At 22.2% G+C, this 6,436-nt stretch overlaps 1 long non-coding RNA gene across 1 annotated transcript in view; it reads right to left on the bottom strand.

The window, feature by feature from the left end:
• Window positions 1-1,623: 1,623 nt before the first annotated feature.
• Window positions 1,624-6,436, bottom strand: part of LOC112593247 — a 73,088-nt gene continuing 68,275 nt past the window's right edge. The window contains exon 3 of the long non-coding RNA XR_003114593.1: window positions 1,624-1,728. This is a non-coding gene — a long non-coding RNA (uncharacterized LOC112593247). The remainder of the gene's footprint in view (window positions 1,729-6,436) is intronic.

Genomic DNA, 6,436 nt, shown 5'->3' with positions numbered 1-6,436 from the left:
TCATTTCAGTAGTATATCATATAGTATTATTGTATTAGCATCGATTTTAGAAATAAATATTGTGCTAAAACTCTATTACGATATTATCATTATTATTATTATTATTATTATTATTATTATTATTATTATTATGACACTGGTTTTGGTGACCAGTTGGTGTAACGACCAGAATAATATGGCTCCACCATTTTCCCCTTTATCTGAATGGACACAATGCTAAAATACAATGTTAATACAACCATAACATATATTAACCAGATGAATTATACTTATATAGTCTATATTATTTTAAATCCCTGTAATATGATGCCATGGTGTGCATATAAATGATAAAACGACTGTATACGTTTAGTAGTTCAATTAATTCGTAAACAAAAGGTAATAGTTTAATGTTAATGTTTAAACTGAACTTAAAATTTCATTATAACCTTAAATAATTGAATTCGGGTTTTAGCTAACGTGACATGTCAAGTATTTTGGTCTTTCTCTAGATATCTAGATATCTTTATCAGTGGTGCTTCAGAAAATCTTGATTAACTTATTCTGATGACCATCTGTATATGTATAATGCATATAAATATATATTATGTGTATTGTATGGTTATACCGATATTTGATACGGAATAATAAAAGAATTTGTTAACGGAGATAAAAATGTATTTTAAATATATATTAATTATTAAGTACTACGAATTAAAATATAGAACCATGAGATAATGGAATCCCAAAAATATAAAACAAGAATGCACTATACTATCATCTAATACATGCAGTTTTTTTTTTTTTTTATCATTTATGAGTTATTAATTTTTTTATAGTTCTAATTATTTGTATTTACTAATATGTTACAATTAAAAAATCAAACATTTAACCAGTTTTATATAATGGGACCAAAATTATTAAATAAACATTTGCAGAGTAATCTTTCTGATTCTTTCTAAAATTTCACCAACTATATTATACATTTTCAATATATTTTTTCTAAGCATAAAAAATATTGACTCTAAAAAAACAGTACAAAGTCTATGGTTTTGATATATTTATCAAAGTATGATAAAAAAAAAAAAAAAATAAATAAATAAATAAATAAATAATAAATTAAAAACATATAATTTGACTAAGAAGATAAGTATAACATTAAAACTAAATCAGTAGATTTATACAAAATATACTTGTTTATTTACTGATTTTCATAAATTATAATACTAGATACTGTTGTTTGAGAATTACCATTTATTTATTGGAATAGATTTTCATAATTAAACTTATTCCTAAAATTAAGCATCTTTCGTGTCTAAGATTATTATATATTCATATTTATTATTTTCTTACTAGATAAATACTACCGTTTTATGGTATGGATTTATGTTATTTGAATGTAATAGTCATCATTATTTTAGTAGATAAGTATAAAAAAAATAAAATTTTAAAGATAAATCTCGTTTTAGATAATTGTAGAAGCCACATGATAATTTTAATAAGTATGTTCAATCGTTCCCCCTCAAAAAAAAAAAATAAAAAAAATACAACCAAGACTTTTATGTATTCAGACTAATTTATTAAGCATAAAGTATTTACTGTATAATCGAACGTGTAAAAAATGTGAATTTTTACTTGCCTTCTCTTGCTATTCATCTATATAGACCGCTGTACACAATTATTGAGTGTGGTTATGTTACTGTACCAACAACACTTTGTGTTTTGTACGTGAACGGCCTCGATATAACCCTGGAATTTAAATAAAACATTTTTATGAAAAAAAATCAATACAATGTACCTTAAGCATATTTAATTTAAATCAAAAAGTTTGTATCAACATAATTTTGAACCTTAAGTTATTCAAAATTATCTGTTTCAATCAAATTAGTACATATTTAATACAATGCACGCACTTGATATACTATAATATTTTGGTATTGTAGGTTTTGAATACAAAAAAGTTAATAATAAAAGTAGTAGCATTTTAACGCTAATATAGAACATAATAATATAATGGTTATATATCTAATGGATTTTATAACAAAGTGTTACACCTGATTTTCTCAATAAATGTATATAAGTTATTTTATACAATTTTATAAATGTAAATTTATTATATCTTATTTATTTAATATAATTTAAAAAAACATAAATTGCCTTTATTTTAACAATAAATTAAATTATTAGATGTTATTAGTGTTACAAATAAATAGTAATTGTATATATATATATATATATATATATATATTATTGTATATTTTAATCGGTTTAAAGTATAATAATAAGAATTTATTTGAATATAGAAATTATGAAAAATTAAATTATATTAATAACTAATTATATAATTAATCTAATAAAATTAAAAGTCTATAAAAAAATCAATACTTTTTTTTAAGAATTCAACATCTTATATTGAATAACTAAGATGTAAATATTTAAATTACTATTGTAGGAAGAAAAACAATTATTAAAAATTGAATTTATTGCACTAATATTTAACTGATTTTAATAATATTAAAAAAAAAAAAACGTGATTCATTAATAAAATTGTGTTATATATACATGTAATTTAAAACACTTGATCACATGATTTTGATATTTGCGTGGTTAAGTTTCATCTATATTTTCAATTTGAGCAGAAAGTCAAATTTTCATAACAGTTAAACAAACAATACCTTTTCACTTAAACAGTATTATTATCATAAATTAGTTTTTCTCATTTTTCTTATTGGGTATTAATAGTTTGTTATATAAGAAATTAACACTTGAAGATTTCTTTGTGTAATATTTTTTAACGGAATAATAATTTCAAAAACATAACATTTGTTTAAGAAAAATTCTTCACACTTCATTTTTATAGATGATATCGACAATATTATTATTATTTTTTTTTGATTGACTTAAAAAATTATTTTTAGTTCATAAAATTTTGTTTTTTTTTTCAATCTTAAGTACGTACGTACACTGCTTTCTTCGGCATTTAAAATATATTACACACATGAATTAACATATTATTGTATATTTGTATAGCATATTTAATAAGATATGTTTTTAGTTTCTTTATAATATATAATTTTGTAAACCAACATAATATGCGATAAACATTAAATATAATTCTTGTTTAAACTATAAACACATAATCGATATATCGTTTTATTAAACATTTTAATTGAATAAATATAATCATAAATTTAATGAAAAAGTCATCATTTTCATTAAATTCCTTGTGAATTATGTATTATAAACACTATAATACTTGAAAGCATATTATAATTTACATAAAGAATTTAATACATGATTTATAATTTAATTTGAAACAGCAATAGTAACTAAATGAGCCTTATCTGTATTTTGTAAGGGTATTGGTTGTATATGGCTTCGTAAATGACCGTAAAAGAATTTATAGTTCTTCGTTTGAGTTTTTTTTATTTTTGGTTAAAAAATGAATTTCTGGGTAACGACTAGAATCAATCATCAATAAGCCATATTCAAATGACAAGTTCGTTTGTGTTATTGTGTAATACTTTTGAATTACTATTGCATGTTATTTATAATTTATTTCATTTTCTAAGTACCTATCAATGAAAATCTCGGAATAACCTTTTATTCGTTGTTTTATTCTTTGAAAACTATTACATCATATATTATATTGTTATTCAAAAATAGACAGCTAGTACGAACTTACGAACTTGGATCCAAAAACAATACACAGACGTCTATGACTCCCGGCTGTCACAGAACGTACTTATTTACTATTTAATGTCGTTACCTCCTAAAATCAATACTGTTATTACTAATATGACACTTAAAAATAAATACAATATATATAGAATGTAAACAATATATAAAACTTGTAATAACATGATATTATATTTTAAATTATTTTAAACATAATAAATAAAAAAAAAAATATAAATATTTTTATTAAACTTGTGTCTTATTTTATTTTACGTATTAGCTTTTTATTTAAAGTAACATTAAATAATAACTTTATTACCGTGTAAATAAGTTTGTATTAGGTATATTATAAGATTATAAATTAAAATACCAGTGGAATTTTCGTGGTTATCAAATTATAATAACAATTGTAATAATTATAATTATAAAGAGAACATTTTAAAAATAATGTGGATTTGTCATTTTTAAATTTTACATATTATAATATATAAGTATATTATTTAAATTTAAAAATATCAAGTTTATACTTTTTTTATAAGTTGCTAAGTTGTACCTATATAGTATCTGTTAATTTTGGCTTTATTTTATTAATTACAAGATTATTTATATTTTATTGACAATATGATGTTATAAACTTGAATTATTTTTCAAAACTTTTTTTTTTATTATTTTGATTAATTTTACATAATGTAGTATTAGTCATGAGATTTTTAATTTTGTAGCTTACACAGTGAGTGATATTAGTCTTTGTTATGTCGTTTATAAAATTATCATTATAAAATTCTTTATCAATACCACTGTAGCGTAATAAAAATAATTTAACATACTTAACAATAAACTATACGCATTTAATGAATATATAAATAAAAACTTTATTTTTAAGTGAAATAAGTATGATACGTGTGTACTCCGATTATAGGTATGGCGTAAAGGAGTAGTGAAACAACAATTATAATTACTGCGTACATTATTTGATATGTCTACGCAGTGTTCCAAGTGCGTGCATCGTATTTTGTAAGATATAATAATGCCAACAGTAATTTTATGCAGTTTGGAGTGAAAAGTTGTGAGTTGTTTCTCCTATACATTTAACGAATTATAACCACTTTAGGGGTCAAATTAAATAATAATAAATCAACCACAACAATTCAAAAAATCATTATTTTTCTTACCTAAATAATATTAATAATAATATGTAACATGAAATTGTATTTTTAGATACGATATTTTTTATGAGTTAATTTCAACGAATTTTTGTGACTTTAAAATTGTATATTATCATTTTGTATTAAGAAATGTATTTTGATAATATTCACTAATATAAATATAAAACACGTTTCGCTTAGAAAAGGTGACTATTAAGGAATATAATTATTATAACTTAACACGAACATTTAGTATTATAGTCTACAGTAGTTATTATTGTGGGGTTACAGTTATTTTCAAATACTAACACCTACCAATATTTTATTTCGCTTACAGCATAATAACCATCATAATAATATTTTTTCCTGAAATAAAGTTTAATTTAGTTATATTATTACATGCAAACGATCAAAACATATTAGGTACTTTTTTTCTTGAGTAAAAAAATCAATGATATTTCAGGAAAATTTTGAATATAATGATAATATTACAAAATATAATGTATTAAGTTTCTGAAAGATTAAGCCCATATGCTATAGAATATGAGGTCATATTAAGTTACGGAATGAAAAGCAGATTAGTTAATAAGTTCATTGAAGAGCTCTTTTCTAGTTTCGCTGAAATCCAGTTGGGATTTAGACTTGGAAACGTTACTTTTAGTATATTACTTGTGAATGTGTGTAGAAAATGTACGCTGTCGTTTTAAATTTGAGAGCTATTAATCATTGCATTCTAAAAACGATTCTCAGAAAAGCTCATTGTAGTTTTTCAAGTTTCGTTCCATTTATTTTTCATTTACGATTAGGTACCTGAAAATATAATGATAATTTTCTGATTCGGGTATAAATATATCATACAACACATGTCACGTCTATGACAGGCATATATTAAAAATTATATTAAAACTTCGTTTTATATTAGAGCATAGCAACTTTAACCTTAATTTTTTCAGGTATAATTGCTTACTATTCAAAAGTCGTATGTTAAAAGGCGAAGATTTGGTGAATGATATTTGATTATTTATTGTATCGTAATTTTTCGTTATAACTCATATTAAATCTTGAACGAAAGTATAAAAAATATATATATTAATATCATAAAATTTTAAATATTATTTATTTGTCAATAATGTAAATTTAAAATGAAAATAACTGTAGTCGCTACAATATATTTCATGCCACGAACACTGTGCAGGCCATGGTTTTTTGACACCAATTATCATAAGATCCGCATATACCATCAGTTTATTTACGAAAATGTATAAGTCCCATCAAAATTTTAATTGTTAAAAAAAGATCAAGTTAAAAATAATTTAACAAAAATAAAACATTTTACAAAAGTACACTGTTATCTACATTGTGGCCAAGTATACTTTTTTTAGTTCCATATCTTACTTCACTACTACATTAATGAGCTACAATTGTCTTTTATTTTATTGCTTAACACTTGGCTAGTTACTAAAAACTTATGAGTGATGGAAATCATAAAACTCAAAAGAAAAAAAAAATGTATGACCTCCTCCCGACTTTTTGACGTACCTTGGGATATAATGTGGTATAGTACACGGATATTTTTTATTTATCAGGATTTTTTTTTTTAGCATTCGCATCTACACAAAGTTATTTTACCTGAA

Source organism: Melanaphis sacchari, unplaced genomic scaffold (genome assembly GCF_002803265.2).
Source record: "Melanaphis sacchari strain LSU unplaced genomic scaffold, SCAv2.0 Contig1_pilon_pilon, whole genome shotgun sequence".
NCBI lineage: Eukaryota > Metazoa > Arthropoda > Insecta > Hemiptera > Aphididae > Melanaphis > Melanaphis sacchari.
This window is presented reverse-complemented; position numbering and strand designations above follow the sequence as displayed.